The 17,500-nt window shown below is 47.2% G+C and overlaps 1 protein-coding gene across 14 annotated transcripts in view; it reads right to left on the reverse strand.

The window, feature by feature from the left end:
* LOC125948116 (uncharacterized protein CG43867) overlaps positions 1 to 17,500 on the reverse strand; it is a 160,472-nt gene that overhangs the window by 11,747 nt on the left and 131,225 nt on the right. The window contains exons 1-2 of one of the 14 annotated variants that reach the window (XM_049673874.1): positions 9,416 to 9,685; positions 6,438 to 6,900 (exon numbers count right to left, since the gene is read on the reverse strand). The exons of the other annotated variants lie outside the window; for them this stretch is intronic. The gene's annotated coding sequence lies outside the window, so the exon portion shown is untranslated. Of the gene's footprint in view, positions 1 to 6,437; positions 6,901 to 9,415; positions 9,686 to 17,500 lie in introns of those variants that run through there. 14 annotated transcript variants of the gene reach the window in all.

Below are 17,500 nucleotides of genomic sequence, written 5' to 3' on the forward strand. Positions count from 1 at the left end.
CTCTCGGACAACAAAACAGTATGGCGCAAACGAAAGCCAATTTTTTGATATGTTCCACCAACAACACATGATGTATTTGTTTGTGCAAACCGTGGTGCTTTGTGCCGCAAATCACGGCACGGGCCAAGGCAAAACGAGGACCGACGACGGACAGCGACGGCGCAAGATGAAATATAGCAGATTGCGGAAAATCTTCCTCTGCTCCGTTGTTCCCGTTTCTTTGCATTCTTTTGCAGAAACAAGCGCGGTAAAGAGCTGAAATTGGAGGGGGTGTCCGTCCGTCGTGTTACTGCTGCCAGGGCAAACGTTACAGAACAAACAGCAGCCGAAAAGGAACCGCGAGTGTAGGTTCGGGAATATGATTGAATTTCGCTGTTTGTTGGTTTTCGTTTTCTGCCTCTTTGCAGGGTGGTTAGCCTTCCCGAAAAACCGAACCCGGGATGTTGATCCCCGAGAGGGCAGCACACTATCTGCATCAGCTACCCTACATGTTCCGTCAGGATGGCGCCAGCAACGAGTTGTTGAACAGTTGAAGCAACTGAGGCGCCAGAGGATGCTACTGCGGGATGGGGACGTAGATGGGACGTGTAAGCCTGGTGTGCCTGGTGTGCCTGGCAGAAAGACAATATCACCGTTGTTGAACGCAGTGCTACATGGGATGGGTTCCGGTCGTGGTCGTTGACTTGCCTCGGACGGTTCGTCATCCTGTGCTTTGATGGATGTTGAACCGAGTGCATACCTTACAGTCGCTGAAGCACGCAATGATGGTTCCGTTATCGTTGTGCTTTGGCCTTTTCAGAGCCATTTCATTTGAAGCTTCAACAACAGATGGAGACATCACAGACATCACATGTATAAAACCAAAACGAATTGTCTGGATTTGGTTTCAACGGAGCTCGATGCGAACCTCCTTTGGTTTTGTGTTACGAAAATAACCCGAAAAACGTTCTCATGTGTATTAGCGCGGTCCGCATTCAGATGGATTGGTTCGAATTTTCCGAAATTACAAAACAACATTACTTTGATTTCGGGGGAAGTTAATCAACTGTGCGCTAGCAGCTAACACTTGACGTTGTGAGGCGAAATGAACAGGTAATTTATGCATTAATCAACCTGATTTACGTGCTGTACCCACAACCGCCTGGCAGTGTATTTGTGCGAAGAAGGATTCAACATAATCCACACGAAAAGGCCCCACACGTGCCACATTCCAATACCGTAGGGCTACCGTAAGGCTTGCCTTGTTCTTCTTCGCGCAGGAGCTGGTGCTTTTCCTTTGCCTATACCTTTCGGCCGCAGCTTCTTACAAGGCAACTATCATGATCACACACACACTTACTTCTCGAAGCAAAGGGAAACCGTTCATCGAGAGCTTTCCGCAGGGGTATTTGGGAAAGTAAATTGGAAACTTTCACCCAACGCCCTAACGCGTCCACAACGCCCATATTGTTAGTGAAACATTGTTCTACGAGCATGTACTGCCCATCGCCCACCCCCCGTGCGCTTTTCCCAAATGTGTCTCGACCGATATCCACGAGATTAAGTGTCGACTGTGCGAGACACTCCGCACTGTTCGCGGTGCAGGAATGTTGGAGTGTCTGCCTGGTAAAGCGAAAAGTGCATTTTGCGTAAAGTTGAAATTTACGATAATTGCAAAACGTCAGCTATTGCACGGTTGAGCGTTGTTGGTCTGGTTCGTGCTGTCTGAGCTGAAAACAAGCAGCGCTCGCGACGCGGGTTCCGTCTTTCGGGAGTGTGTTACGATACGAGGTTCGAGGAAGCTTACAGCAGGTTGCAGGATTATGAACGAAACATACTGCTGCTGCTGCTGCTGGGGCTGGTGTAGCACTGCATGCGGCCGAACCTGCTCATGGGCGAAAGAGGTGTTGTATGTATGTTTGTAATTTACTGCAATGTGCTTTTACACCTATTCCGTACACCAGTATCCTGCTGTTCGTGCTGTTTGATTAAATCCTTAGCTACCATCATTCTGGCCACGTCTTTACTCCGGTGAGTAGGAATCGCGCACCATCGTGGGTTGTAGTCCGCTACAGCTTACATCGTCAATACACCATTTCCAGCTCCCGAGGAAGGAAGTGTTTGCAACGATGCACTCTACAACTCGTGCGTGAACCATGAATCGCAATGGATGGTGCTCTGGGCTGCGGCACACACGTCCTAGTGCAGTGTTGTTGTATGGTACTTCGAGGGCTTTACTTCAGCGAAAAGAGGTGTCAAATGGGCTCTTCTAAGCCGCTTATGATCGATAAAGTTCCGCAGTACTCCAAGGGTGTGCATTTCATTACCGCTTCTGTGCACCGAAAGACGCCGATGGTATACAAGCCAGGGATCCGGATCCGGATGGTTTCTGGCTCAGGTTTAATGCATTTACTTCACCCCGTCAAATCGTGCTGCTACCGTTACTGCTGGAACCGAAAGGGCAATCAAAGCAAACTATTGCTCAACGATCCGTTGATGCCGGACGAAGAGCGGAATTATGAATTGCCGGGATGAAGTTTTATTAGGTTCATAAACGAGATTGAAAGCACCACGTGGAAACTACGCGAGAGAGTGATGGTGACGGGTTGTTTCACTATTTTAAAGTTTCTCCCTGGCGCAAACTCTATGACTACTGCGGGCACTGCTACTTCAAAGGGGACGACGCCCCGGGAAATGTCTCGCAAACCCTTTTTTACATTCAAATATGCCAAACTTTTGCGCATGAATGCATAGCAACTATGCTTTCGTCGATGGTGGCCCGAAGCTAGTATAACCTTTTGCTTCCAACCGGTCGCACCCGGTGGTTGTTTAATCCCGGTATCAGCTCGCCGGCATGTCTGTCCTACACTTGCCACATTCCCGTGTAAGGCGGGTCTGTAAGACATTGCCGGTGTAAGGGGGTCTGTAAGAAAGTTGATCCTTTCGGCGACGGCGACGGCACCGTCACTTACAAGGTTTCGATGCGAAATGCGTTCCAACGAGGCACCCCTTTTGTGAAACGAAGATCATACAAACATGTGTAGCACTTTTGTATCTTCTTACCCGCGACACCATCGGCGTGTGGCGACACCTGCACCGACCGCTGACTGAGCTCTGTGCCGACCGTCATTCCAATCCCACGATAAGAAATGCCGCTATCGTGGTGGTGAAAGTAATTAAACTTTTTTCTTTCTCTCGATTCTCGAAGGAATTAGTTTTTTTGTAGTTATTCATTAGCTATCTTACGTTTCTCTTTTCTTCGCTCAAAAGGGTTCATTCCAGGAGTTCCATTTTGCGTAGATTATTGGTAGATCCGGATCTGGAGGTACGTGAGCAGAGCAAAGTTCTTGGCAAGCTCATCATCATTAGACTGTTTCCTTCTTTGGGGTTCCTCAAAGTTATCAAAACCAGACGAACCACACCGCATGACAGGTCACTGTTCCTCGCGTCCAAAACCAAAGACACTCAAACGCCACTCGAAATGCGGCACCAAACCGCGGATTTGAACAAAGAATCGTAATGGCTTTTCGCCCCTTTTGCTCGATTGACGCTTCCTTCGCAATGGTGATAGAACAAGGCAGATAGCCGGGAAAGGTAAGTGCCGCAGTGTAATTCAAGTGCGGTCACCCGGAGCACGGTCACGTACCACACCGCCTTCGTTCAATCGGACGGTGTGAGCGCAAGATTCAATTAAATCTTTCACAACTTGTAACGGTCCCGCGGTGTGATATGGTTTGGCTTTTAATGCACATTTGCAACGCACGACGACACCGCCGACGACGACGACGACATGGTGGAGAAAATGTGCGCGAACCATTTCCGCGTGGAAATGGTTTTCGATTTCTATTTCCATTTCGGTGTCGCCAGGCGGAATGTCGCCAGCAAGCCAGCCAGCCCGCTAGCAGCACTTACATCAACTTGTCACCAAGGTTCGCAATCTTAGGAGACATCGAACGCGGTATGGTTCTTATATGTTTCTTGACTCACCGTGGCGTGAGCAAGAGGGAACGAATCGCGGTTGCTAGGCACCGCCAGAGTGTGCTAGACGATGTAAGATCGTGCTGGCAAGTGTTATGCGCCGGCCTTTCAAGGGGATCAGTGGGAATGGGGTGAAAGGGGGTCATAAGCGAAGGAGAAAACCCGGAGCCGCTGATGTGAATGTTCTCACAAAACGACCGTCCAGCCAGCCAGCCAGCTAGCCAGACCAACGGGGAAGCCGAAAGGACAGTGACAGCTGATGATGGCTCCAAGACGGCGCCGATACGCTGTGATGGTAATGCTGCTCTTTCCTAGGGAAAGGGAAGGGACAGTTTGACGCCACCGGCACCGGCGAGGGGCGGTCGATGATGGTGTCTAGAATTGCAAGAACGAAAGACGATAAACTGGGCCCTAGCGCTCAGAACGCAATGGGGTGCGCGCAATAGCGCTGGAGAGTGAAATGGACAAAGTTTTGGGCCGGTTGGGATTTGAATATTGTGGAGTCCAATTGCTGCGAAGAAGAAATAGAAGCCAGTACGCGCGCACTCTCTCTCTTTCTCTCTTTCTCTCTATCTCTGGTATTCCGATGGTTACGAATCTATGCCTTTTTCTCGGTAGTCCTCTATACCTCTGCAGCGAGTACGTACGTACGTACACCGTATCGTCCCGCGTACCGCCTGAAGGATTTTGCTGCCAAAAAAAAAATAAAAAAAAAACCAAGCGAAAACTCGAGATTGTTATGCAAAATAATGGTCCACATTTTTGCGACTATTATTACGCCTACAGCTGGATGGCCTGTCGGCCAGCACCGATGGTGCGGCACTGGCACGAAAGAACGGAGAAGCGGAGAGAAAAAATCCAATACTATTTGAATTGTTTTATTGCCAGCGGAAAAATGAGGTTTTTCCTGAGCTCAGCAGGCTATAGATGGAGCAAAGCAGGCCCGCTGCACGTTCCGTTCACCATTCGTACCGTACCGAACTTCTGCGGCATACCCGACGCTGAACGCTGAAACCTCATCATTGGATCAGGCGAAAGGAAACAGGCGGAGTAAAACGAGGAGTGCAGGAAAATCACTCACAACCAGCACCAGCAGCACCAGCAGCACCGACAGCAGTCAGTGAGTATGATTATTTTTAAATTGCCTTTTCTTTATGGAGCAGCATAATGTCGCGACAGTTTCCACGTGCTTTTCCTGCTGAAGTTTTTCCATCGAGATATCGATACCGTGCATCATCGTATCGATTGATCATGGGCAAATAATGGCGAAATAATGAAATACCCCATTTGCGTTGATGAAATGGTGCTCCACGTGGTGAACGAATGTGGAAATATGGATGGAGCAAAAGAAAAAAAAAACAATTAAAACAGGCAAAGCGTATTAAGGCCACGAGCACAAATTGCATTCCAACGAGCGCTAATGAAAAGAGGATGCCTTTGTATATCCTGGCATCATTTGCGCGTAGTTCAATCATGTGACTTCAGCTTTCAAACTGTGTCAGTCAGCCTGGGCATGATGGTACGATCGCGAATACGTTCATCATTCACAGATCAATCCACTTTAGGTATACGATCCGGAGTCCTCTTCACCACAATAACACAAAACGTTACAAAACCTGCTGAGATAGGGCGAAACATTTGGTGCCATTAAAATATGTTTATTTATGTTTCTCGTGGCCACTAACCACCATAACGATCGGCTGCTGCTGCTGATGTTGGTTCAACTCGGACCGGGTTCCCTGGTCCTAGCAGCTAGGTTAATGATCCACATCATCACCATAAGCCACACCAGCCAGGCCCTCGGTGGCCAACAGAATCATCGACAACAGATGGTCGAGTAGCAGAACGAGCGTCCAACCAAACCGTCCATTGAATAACCTCGTTTTGGAAGGGGGGTCAGTTCCAGTCCTAATGCGTTATTGTATCCCGCGAGAGTCAAGCAGCCCTTCTTCTCGGTGCGTTGCCTCGTGCGATTGATTGTTACATTTAGCGGTTCTTATGCATTTTTCTCTCCATTCTGCTTCGCTCTCTTAAGGGAATTCCAACAAGCAAGACTGTCAAGATGTAATCAGGACGGTGGTCGTGGCTGGTCGTAAAAATATGAATTCACAAATGAATGATGGCACACAGTTCCGGTGACTTGCTGCTGCCGGTCAAGCAAAGTCGCATCGCAGTAACCGCAGCAGCAACAAAGGTTGCTGTGCAAGACGCACGCGGTCACTCTCGCTTGGATTCTGGCTTGCCGATTGGAAGTGAATTTTACGTTTCGTTTCACCGATTAACGATCGGCTGTTTTTGCCTTGCGATGTGCCATGCGTTTGCCCTACAGCGTACAATATGGGATGGGTGTGGATGCGGTTTTATGGCGAAACAGATTCTAAGGTTCAAAAGGAAACACAAGGGCGGTCGATCGGTTGATGGGGGTGGTGCAAGCGTGTGCCATCCCGTCATGCGCTACCGAAGCGATATGATATACGTACAGAATAGAGGAGACGGTTCTATCGACGCCATTGTGCTGATTTCCTGTGGTACCGTCAGCCCTGGGCGGAAGTGTTGCTGCTGCTGCTTCCGAGACGAAGTTGCCACTGATGTAGGTCGCCATGGCGACGACGGTGGTGGTGGTGCGTGTCGAATAATGCTCCGGTGTCAATTTTCTTTCAGTTTTTTCTCAGCATTTCGGCTCGTTCTCCACCCAAAAAACACGAGGGCACACACATTAACACGTGCACAACACACACACCCGGTTGCTGCTGTTGCTTTTGGTTTCGAGAAACACGGAAAATGGAGCTCCAATTTCGGTTGGCCACCACGGTTTGGTGATGGTGTTTATGGTGTGTACTTGGATTGCACAAACAAAACACACGGTATGGCTCGTTTTTTTTAGCGGAGAAACAACGATGCTGCTGCTCCTGCTGCTGCCGCTGCTACACTGTATCACACACGCTAGAACACACAACGAAACATGAAGCTGATTGCTTTTAATGATACGGAGACGCAGCCTTTGATCTGAACTCTCACGAATGTGATGCGTTCGATCGGCATTAATGTGTCTCGCTTGCGATTGTGCACCCCTTTTTGCAATCGAGCTATGCACAGAGCACTTTCCTGTGTGTGTGCGTGTACATTGTGATTACCAGGACGATTCGATGGATCATACGCAACGCGGCCTAGCCTACCGTTCCCGGTTTTCACTTTATGCCTCTTGCTATTGATCCCCTCTGTAAAGGATATGCGGCAACTAAGGCGTGTACGCACACATACACAGCAAACGATCGGAATTGCCAGTCACAGTCGCGTTGTTGTCCTTTACATTCGCGTTGCTAGGGTGACGGATTTAGATTCAGGACATCATATCGAAGGGTCACTTATTCGTGTTTGTGGGGAAAAGGGGAAGTGGTTGAATCTGATCAAACGACGGCGGCGCGCCACGTTGGTGTGTGCGTAAGACCGGAGGCCGAGCCGACCGTGCCGGTCACCCTCTTCTATAGGTCGTGTCAGGCCGCGTCAGCTGGCTTAAAGGGAGTGCCTGCTGCGTCTGCACACATTCCCAATGGTTGCTGCGGGGATCGGGAACAGCAGGAAGAAAAAAACCGGGGGAAACATAATGCGCTGCGGTTGTTGTCCTCTCTCTATATGATTATGCTCTGCCGGTCGGTTGTTTCACATCACTCTTCGCACACATACACAGTCCACGCGATAACGTTCTTTCTTCTGCTCTATCGCTGGCGCGACGACGTTGGATGAATGAAGCGACATAGTTGGTACCATCGACGTACCAGACAGCTCCTTCACGCAAACGCACTTCTCGCAGACGCAGAGTTGCGCAAGCCAACATGAAAGGAGAAGACCAGACCAGAAATGGGAATACGCGGAGAGAGGAAGCAAGCGAGACAGTCGTACAGTCTGGCGGCGCTGCGCTCTGGGGCCACCCCTGAAATGTCTTAGGCTATTGCCACTTATGATGCTGTGACAAACTCACAAAAGAGATTCTACGTTCGGTTTTAGAGAAAGGCATGCGGCGTGCAACAAATTCATCATCCTGGCCTGCTGTGCGTAAGTAACTTGCTCCACTGTGTGCGTGCGTGTCTGGGGTGTGTTCTTTGCTTTTGGGGTAACAAGGGCTCCCCCTAGAGGTTCAATCGGTTTCGTCTAGAACTGCTTCTGAGGCGAAGGGAAACATATTTTTGTGGAAATTTATCACCAAAACTCTCGGCCCAGTCAAAACACGACATTCACCGATGTTTTCCCGCGCGAGCAAATTACCTTTGGTCATGATTTACAGTGCTTTACTTCAGCTAATTGAATAAGAAAAGAAGCGAAAATGGAAAACGCCGAAAATGATATGCCGCATTTCATCATGTGACTCCGACAGCCGATGGAGGTAAGCCCGTTTGGGGACCACCGTACCAGGTTGCCGTCGATTCATCGATATGTTTCGTGCCAAACGACCGTTTACGGGAGAGAAGGCTGGTCGGAAAGATGAAGGTTCTTATCCAGTTGGCATTGGCGAGCAAACGTAGCGAACGCTGCCGACGTGCTGCCTTCAACAGGGCAGAGTGTTTTCCACGGGAAAGGAAAACCAATAAACTGTGTAAAACTGTCAGCAAAATGGTGACACGGAATAAAATGATTTGTGGTGCTTTTCGGTTTTGTGAAACCGTAAGCTGGCGCGTAAGTAGGTCTCGTGAGAATTGGTTTTTCTCAGCTGAGGAACGAACTCAACAAACCATATGTTGGCTATTGAGACCAGTTTGGTTTAAATTAAGAACCAAAAACGGGACGAAATTGCTTTCGATTCATTCTAATTTAAGGATTGCTCCAAATTGGATGTTCGTAATCTCACTCCAGGTGTTCGGCAACATGAGTCATTTACGGCATGACTAATGAGAATTGCTAAGAGGTGGTGATTCATTAGAACAAAATCATTATTTTATGATGTTCTTTTATAACCCATATCCTTCAGACAAATACACGGCACTCACACACACACACACACAGGGAGAAATGATCTACTCGAGCTGGAGCCAATAACGGTCGAATGGGCGGACACACAAAGGACTTGAACAACATCGTTCAAGAACGCTGCTACACACAGTAGCAGAACGCTGCTACACACTCTTCAAGCAGCACGGACCCACGTACGGTTAAACATGGCACGCACGCACGCACGCCAACACGCACCGCCCCAGCTCGATGATGGAAGAGCAACGGAAGTCACGGTAGGCGATGATCAATTAATTGCCCACACCCGTGTTCTATTTCCGGGACCGCGATTCGAATTAATCGTAGCAGTCTCTATGTCATAGCCCACTTGGACGATGTTTGTTCTCTTTTGGGGAATTTTTACAACAATCTTAACGTCGAAGTTGTTGATACAAGTGTAACATCTTTAACTTATGCTTTGAAGAAGTGAATTAAATAAAGGGATCACACCACTCTGCACGTTTTTTGCACTGACCACATGATCACAGATACTCTTCTGCTCGGCACATCGTTGCTTCGCTCACGGCCACCACTTCTCCTGCGAGGCGATGCGACTTTCTAAGTGTCGTCATATTAGATTTGAATTTCTCACAAAAACCACGCCACAAAATACTTGTATCTTTTCTATCCCAATTTTCTAACTATTTAACTAAAGTTTTCCACAAAACGCGAACGCGTAAGAACGAGCAACGCGATCCGAACTGATCGGGCGTTCCGCGAGTTTTGAGCAAAACTTCTCCGAGCGACCCTTTTCGGAAACGGAAAGAAGCGACTCTATAGATACGACTTCGGGCGTTGCGTTGGGCCCTTCGACCGCCGAGCGCGGTCACCGAGAGCAGGATCAAGCCGTGTTTCGAGAGAGAACCGGCTGAATGGAGAGCGATTTCAGACGCGAAACAGCATGAGAGAAACAGTGTTCTCTGTAAAGTGCGTGTGGTACTACAGAGTTCGAGACAAGGGAAACGACCAAATGGTTCTACTAGACTTCTCGGGGGTGGCTGGCGGTGGGTGGGTGGGTGAAGTATGATTTGTGTGATTGGTAGCTGCGTCGCCGACCACTGGCGCACCTCTTGCGCCACCACTTGAGACGTGAAGCCGCCTTGAGGCCGCCCGAGCACTAATAATGTCTACTACTTAAGCCATGATTCGACCTCTGGCGTCCCGACGTCACGGCATACGGTTCCGAATGCGTGATTTTTGAGGTTAAATACGCTGGATCTCAAGTGGAGTGACAGGGAGTTAATCCAATCGGATTACGAGTACGTGGTTGAATCACGCCGCAAATGTGTTGCCGCTGGTAGCATGTTGATTCGCCTCTTAACTGTTCTATTCTTTGGCTGGACTTTGTTGAATTAACACGAGAGTTTTTTTTTTTAACAAAAATTACACCCAAAGTTGGGCAAAAATGGTTCATATTGTGCAAGGGAAAGGGAACAAAGCACTCGACCCTCGGTAAATTTCGCTTGGATTGTAGTTTTTTCTGACCAACTGGACCACTATTTCAATTACATTCGCAAAAGGAAAAGTTCCGCCAGCTCCATTAGCTACGCTACCAGTTCCGCTACGGAAAAATGAATGAACCGTTTGGGATGTGGTCAAAGGCAGGAAAAGGCAAGGACCGGCTTGGATTGTGGAGTTTTGCGGTAAAAACTGCTGGTATCGATGTACCGGTCATTACCGGGTGAAGGGGAACTATTAATTATCTGGGTAATTGCGAAAACTGCTCCGAGTATCCTGTTTTTGATAATTATATGGAAGCATAACGTTATCGTGACTCGTCCGTGCCTTTCAGCTAATGAATGGTACGTAGGGAGTTGTATGATAACATTAGGTTGCAAATATTTAAATAACGAGTAGACAGTTTCTTTTTCGTTAATTATTGCTAATTGAATATAGTGGAATACTCTTCTTAAAGACTACAGACTTTACTACTGTACAAACCAACATCGTTGCAATCGTGCCCAAAGCGCTTACCTGAAACGAAAGGAAAGGAGAAGAGAAAAGAAATTTAAAAACCCTGTCCAAACGACTAAATTTAATTAACTGTTTGCATTTGCCATTCCAATTTACACCTGAACGAACGACACACTATCCGCGTCGGAACGGTGCAAACAACCCCCAACCCAACGGTCATTGTGCAAGCGAAGCGAAGATGAAGTCCGTGTCCTGCTTCTTTGCTTTGGCCAAACGAAGCCAACGATTCTAATGTGGCGCGCATTGGTCTTTTGTCCTTTACCGATTCCCACCGGAGCAATTTCTGCAACTGCAGTTGCGCTTTTGGCACCTGTCCTTCTTTTCCTGGACGAGATACCTGGGACGAGAAGGGAGACGTCCCGGTGTTCCAATCTTGACCAACCACTTTCTCCCGGAGTTCGGAGCAAGGGTAATGAAGTGCTCTCCAGGGAGAAGGATCGGTACGGATTGCGTACTGCAATATGCAGAAGCTATGCTACTTTTCTTCTAGTGCGGACCTTTAGGTTTACGGTCGCATCGGTCGCATGACGCTACCGGTTTGTCATAATCAATTCCCAATGCAGGCAACTTGCGCCGAATCACGACGACGAGAAGCACACCAGAGAGTGATCAAAAGGTGAACTTACTAGCCAGCAAGTGTAGTGTTTAAGCAGAATGTCCTTTTTGGCATTTGAAAAGAGAAACTAGAGTTATAATCAATCAGGAGTTTGACTTCTTTGAATTGTATTGTATGATGTTTGAAAAAAGGATTTCCCTCACTGGATCCGATAAATTAAAGTAACGAAACATACCAAATCAGAAATCCAAGCAATACCTTATCGAGAACGCTCAACGCTCAATCAGTCGCAATAACTGAAACCGAATCGTCTAGAGCACCCATTTTTGTGTGGCCCCCGGAATTGATGTAGATTATGATGGTCTCATTTGCAAGCATAATCAGTGGAGCCTTTTTGGACGATGCTACAGTGGCCCTCGGGGAGGTCCGAAGGCCTTTTTCTTCTGTTGCGGCATTTTGTAGCAGGCGAGAGCATGGAACACCCAAAATTTCGTGCCGTGCACTAATGATGGCGAAGGAGCAAACGAAAAGTAAGCAAGAAAGGAACGCCAGGTAGAAAGTGGAAATAGTTTCCCGCAGATCTCGCACGAATTTCCCAGCTAATTTACATAGCGCGCTACTCGTCCTCTACGCTACGAGTTTATAGTATACTTTCCTTTTGTGGAAAAAACAAACAGTTGCGACAGTGCATTACCGTAGCGCGGTGACTGTTTCTCATTATTTGCCTTTTTATTTACATTTTGCAACTGGCAAAAGTGGAATAAATTTCAAAATGTGCCACTTGTTCCCGCGTTGCTCAGCCCCTCGCCTCGACCTGGAGTGGTCTGTATGTGACGGCTTCCATACGGTAATTGGAAAAATGGTTCCCAGCTAATGGTAATGGGTGTAAATTTGGAGCTTTATGAGTGCGCTGTACTATACTTTCGCATCCGCTCTAGAGTCTACACGGAGCGACCGAACACAATATTTCGAATGAACGATAAATTTATGTGCTACTAATTACACGGTAACGGGGAGTATGTTTGGAGCATTTGTTTAGGCTAGATGTGTTTGCTGGTCCATTTCTCTGATTTTCAACCAAAACAAATGCTTCATACCATAGAGAGAGCGGAACTGGTGTACTAAACATGCTACAATCCTTTCGGTGATAAGCGCACGTTGCTGAATGCGCACTAGAGGTCCTATGATACTCATGGAAGTAACTATAGAAGTCTAGCCACATCTAATGCAGAAGGAACAAAGGCGATCGATAGTACTTTACCGCGACTTTTCCATAGGGAATATGTTTTACGAGACACACGAACGTGTGACCTTCTAGGTGACGTAGCGAAAAATGGATAGCATTCGAAGCGGTGTATCCAGTACTGTATGTCCACTCGGTATAAGATGATTTGTAGATTGTCCGAGAGGAAACAGACCAGACTTTTAGTCAAGAGATAGGATTGCACTCACTAGAGCAGCAAAACAATACACGTCGTAATGATATACTTTCCAGCAACTTGAACAAACAATAAGTAGTTCGATTTGAAATACCCTGTGGTATCCAGAGAAGAACTTTGCTCAACTACCATCCGGTGTCACATTATCTATGCTGCAAATGTGTGCTGTTACTAGTCCGTACTAAAGCACCTTCACACAGACGTAGCAGAAGAGGCCACGTGGAAGGACTTAAACTTTTTGCTTCTCACTTTTGACGTGCCCTCCTAGGAGGAAAACCCATCAGAAAATAAATACATTCGTTGGCAGCCGCGTGCCACGGCCCCGGGACTGAGGATATTACTTTATGTTCCGGTTTTGCGTTATCGTCGTTTCGTTGGATGGTTTCGGACGACAGACCGGGCACCGGAAGCAGGGTATGTCCCCGTGGGATGCCGTGAGATCCTGAGCAGAGGATCCTCAGTTTGCCATCAGTTTAATGGGACAGGATCAAAAGGAGAGGCAAGACGAGCAAGACGAGCCTGGAAGCTGGTGGGATAATGTTTCATTGCTCTTGCTGCCATCCGCCTCACTCATCTCCATTCTTTGGCATCTTCAGAAGTCGATTCACAAGGACCAGTGCCAAAGCTGCATTGGAACTGCAGCAGCAGCAGCATCATCCGTACGGGAATCCGAGAATAGAAGAAACCAGTGAGAGAGACCGATGGCAGATAACTTGCTGCTGGATTACTGCATACACCGGTACTCCAGCTCCTTCGTACCCCACGCAGTGGCACGATCCGCGGAGATGAAGATGCATTTCCCAGTTGTACGATACAGCCAGGCAAGCAGGCAGCCAGGCAAGCAGGCAGGCAGGCAAGCAGACAGGCGTGGCTAGCCATGGTGTGAGAAAATTGGCCACCTAAAACGGATGGAAAAGTTGAATTTTTATCGCGAATAAATGGGAAGGAATACAAGACGCTTCGCTTCTCATCGCCGACTGTTGCCGAGACGACTTTATGTCGCCCGCATGAGTTGGATGAGTTTTATTCTCTGTTCGGCCATCTCCGCTCCGGAGGAAGAGGATTGCTGCCAGACGATTGACCGGCTGTGATTGTGCTTGAATGCGTCCGAGGTGCATGAAGATGGAACATAAAACATTTTCAACGTCCTGGCTGCTTACGGCCCTTACAGATTGGTAAATGGCGCAGTTTTCTTGCCAGAAAGCGTGGCCGTACCTGTGGCCGGCACTCGTCGTGCTCAATGATGTAATCGCACGAGTAAGAAACGATTCAATTAAAGCAAATCGCCTGGAAATTGAAAGCTGCTACCGGTGGTAAATCAATCGATGTAAGTTTCAAGAATTGTACCAGACAATAGAAGAAAACGGAGACGATTTGTCGCCATTTAGTGGTTGTCATGTGTTAGGACCAAGTTGTCAAGAACATCCGGTTATGAAGTAATTGGAAAGTTTATTGGTACAAGACAGAGCATTTAGCAAATACAAGCTGCTAGAAGATCTGGACGTGTAGATAGATACGTTTTTGTCAGTGAAAAATTTGTCATTTGAACATTTAATGAAACGTAGCAACCTGAGTACAATTTATTTTTGACGCAACGTCGTATCATATCATATCATCTCAGTAACCTGTATTTCAACAGTGCCCATTTCTAGAAACAGTGAACAGAAGAACACAGTACAGAGCCTGATGTATGAAATAAATTCAATCTTGTATCTTGTCTCGAAGTGTACAATAACACTTAATTATGCTTGGCTTTCTGTTTGTTTGTTTGTGAAGTTTCCATTTGCCACTAAACCTATGACTGATTTATTTTTTAGTAATTGGTTTGTATGTTTCATTGAAATTCTCTGCCAAATTGAGGTAGCATTCGAATTTTTTGTAAAACATTACCGAAGCCAACATGCATCGCAAAACATTGCTCATAATTGAACTAATTAGTAAGTTCAAGTTAAGTTGTACCCATTTATCACATGAAACTCGAGTCCTGGTTCTCTAGTTTCTAGTTTTAAGCCAAGAAAATCTTCACGAAGTCGATCTGGTGGCTAGGTTTCCAGACCGATGACAGATATCTGAAATACTCGAAATAACATTCGACATCAGAGTAGCTGACGCAGTAGTCCGGGGTTTGTTAGGATCAATGTTGCTCTTGTGTTCTCATATTCTCTCTCCTCCTTTACTGTTGATTTACTTTAGCATCGCACCTCGGTTTCCATAGCATTCCCTTCCCTGATGTAGCCGTTAATCATCGTGCATAACCCTGACAAGTGGTGAGCAATAAAATGCACGAAGTAAAACAAAGCCAACATAAAATCCCCGTGCCGTCACTAACACGTCTGTAGCAGCTTAACAAATTAGGTGTAAGCAGCGAAAGAATCTCCAGACTGTGTGCTATGTTAGGGGCCCCCCTTTTTCTTAGCCAAATCCTCTCTAGTTGACACCAGGCACAGCACAGCAGGGGTAAGGCCGCGAACGCTATGGCCCTTCAAATCACGCCACCAATTTTCAAAAAAGCAAAACACAGCCATTTCACACACATAGCGCTCCATCACTTGGTGCCTTGACGGTGGTGGGATGGTTCCTGTTTGGCCGTGCGCTCCTTTACCGGGCGATTTATAAATAAAATCCACTTCAGAAAGCAAAATAAGAATGTCGCCGTCGTGGGCACCACCTTTTCTTGTGGTTATTTACTTTTCCTGCTTCGAGCGAACTCATTGCGCGAGCACACGCATTACCGAAGTGTGACAAACTTCACGCCCCGTTGCTCGATCCGGGCCTTACCGCCACTAATTCGATCCAGTTATTACTAAAGATTGCTCAGGACAGAGCGGAACGCAAAGCGTCGTACGTCGCGCGTTCGCCGACGCCAGACATCGGTCGCCGGGTTTGGGTTTTCCCCGACGATTCACGTCCATCTCTTGCCCGTGGCAGACAACTTCGGTTGGCTACGGTGCCAAAACGGACGATGCAATAGTCTAGAACGACCGAGAGCGAGAGTGTGAGAGTTTCACAATTTCCTCCACCTAGTGCCGTGTCTAATGTGGATTATATCCCCTTCCTAGGGTTGACTATCGGCGAGGGAAAATTAATTTATTTCCACCCGTCAAGTGGTGTCTGCGCTGACGCTTAAAAAAGAAGTTTGACGAAACCATTTGGAATCTCTAGCGACAGTGGATGGCGCATGTTGTTGGGAAAATTAAATTAAAACGTCAAAAACCGATATCTGCACGTTCGCATCATCAATTGATACGTAATAATGAGGGATACTCAACTTCCGACTGCGACAATACTACTACCGGTCGTGGCCACTACTAGGGTTGTGTTCCCTTCGCAATGGGACATTTAACACGAGTTTTCTTAATTTACGACCGACCATGAGCCATGGTTTATCTTTACAAGAGATGCCAAGCAGCAAGACAAGACGCGCCGAGGCGAGGACATTCACCCGTAAAAAGCCACTTGACGCCAGAATTGATGATCGGTTTGGTTCTGGTTTACGATTTACAATGTTTCAATGTCAGATTTGGGGAATGAAAAAAGGGGGAATCAACATTCTCATCATGGTGATGCTGTCTTGTACTTGATGTAACCAGAGAAACCTTGACTCGTTTTCGATGCTATTCTAATGAAAGCGATTCAAATCAACTTTTTAGATAGTGGCAGCGTTTATTGCAGTTATAGTCCTCGAAATGTTTTGTGGTTTTGATGAATTGTTCAAACAATGACTCACATTAGAAGATATAGATGAAGATGGTTACACAATGTTCAATTCATGTTCAAAATGCTTCATGTAGAATGCTTTGAATCATTTCTACAAATGAACACCATTCCTCTTCTTGACCGAACTTCCAAACGTCGTTCGACTGTCGATTGCTCAATTTTTCAACTCAAATTGCTGGTGTTATGATAAATTGCTGACCGTTTACTATCCCGACTGTACGTTGTTAACGTTCTCGTGTTATTGTTCCTCGTAAATCGTCTCACACGGATCACAAAACTAAAGCCTCCGGTTACATTAGGTGGATTAGAGGCATTAGCAAGTGTGATACGGCTAAAGTTTGATCGCACAAAGTCCCACCGTGTCCACCGCTGAGTTTACGAGAGGTGAACCGTGTACAACGAGATCATGCTGTGCTCAACCGAAACTGATGATGATGATGACGATGATGACGGTGGTGATGGTGTCGATGGTAAGGATGCATACATAATTCGAGTAACGTGTTGTCCACGGCGTGAGGATCAGCTTCGTGCGGATAGCGAAGCGGTTTTGTCCGATGAGTAAAGTGGAAGCCGGTCTGGCTGTCGGCCAACTCTGTCGCCAGCGAGCGTGTAGCGTGGATGCGGGTGAGGTCCCATATTCAACCGGAACCAATGGCTGTCATCGGCGAGTACTGTCTCGCCAGCATTTTGTTTTGGTTGAACTTCCTCCTGAGTCATGGACCTGTTGTGGTTACGCTGTCGGCGTCGACGCCGTCTGCTGGTTCGCAAATGATGGGTGGACAAAACGTCCATGGACCATATGTACATGTGTGTGCGATTCCGAATACGGGGACTTGTTTTGCGGGACAGTCGGAGGACAATATGGAAGCATGAA

This window comes from Anopheles darlingi, chromosome 2 (assembly GCF_943734745.1).
Source record: "Anopheles darlingi chromosome 2, idAnoDarlMG_H_01, whole genome shotgun sequence".
Classification (NCBI taxonomy): Eukaryota; Metazoa; Arthropoda; class Insecta; order Diptera; family Culicidae; genus Anopheles; species Anopheles darlingi.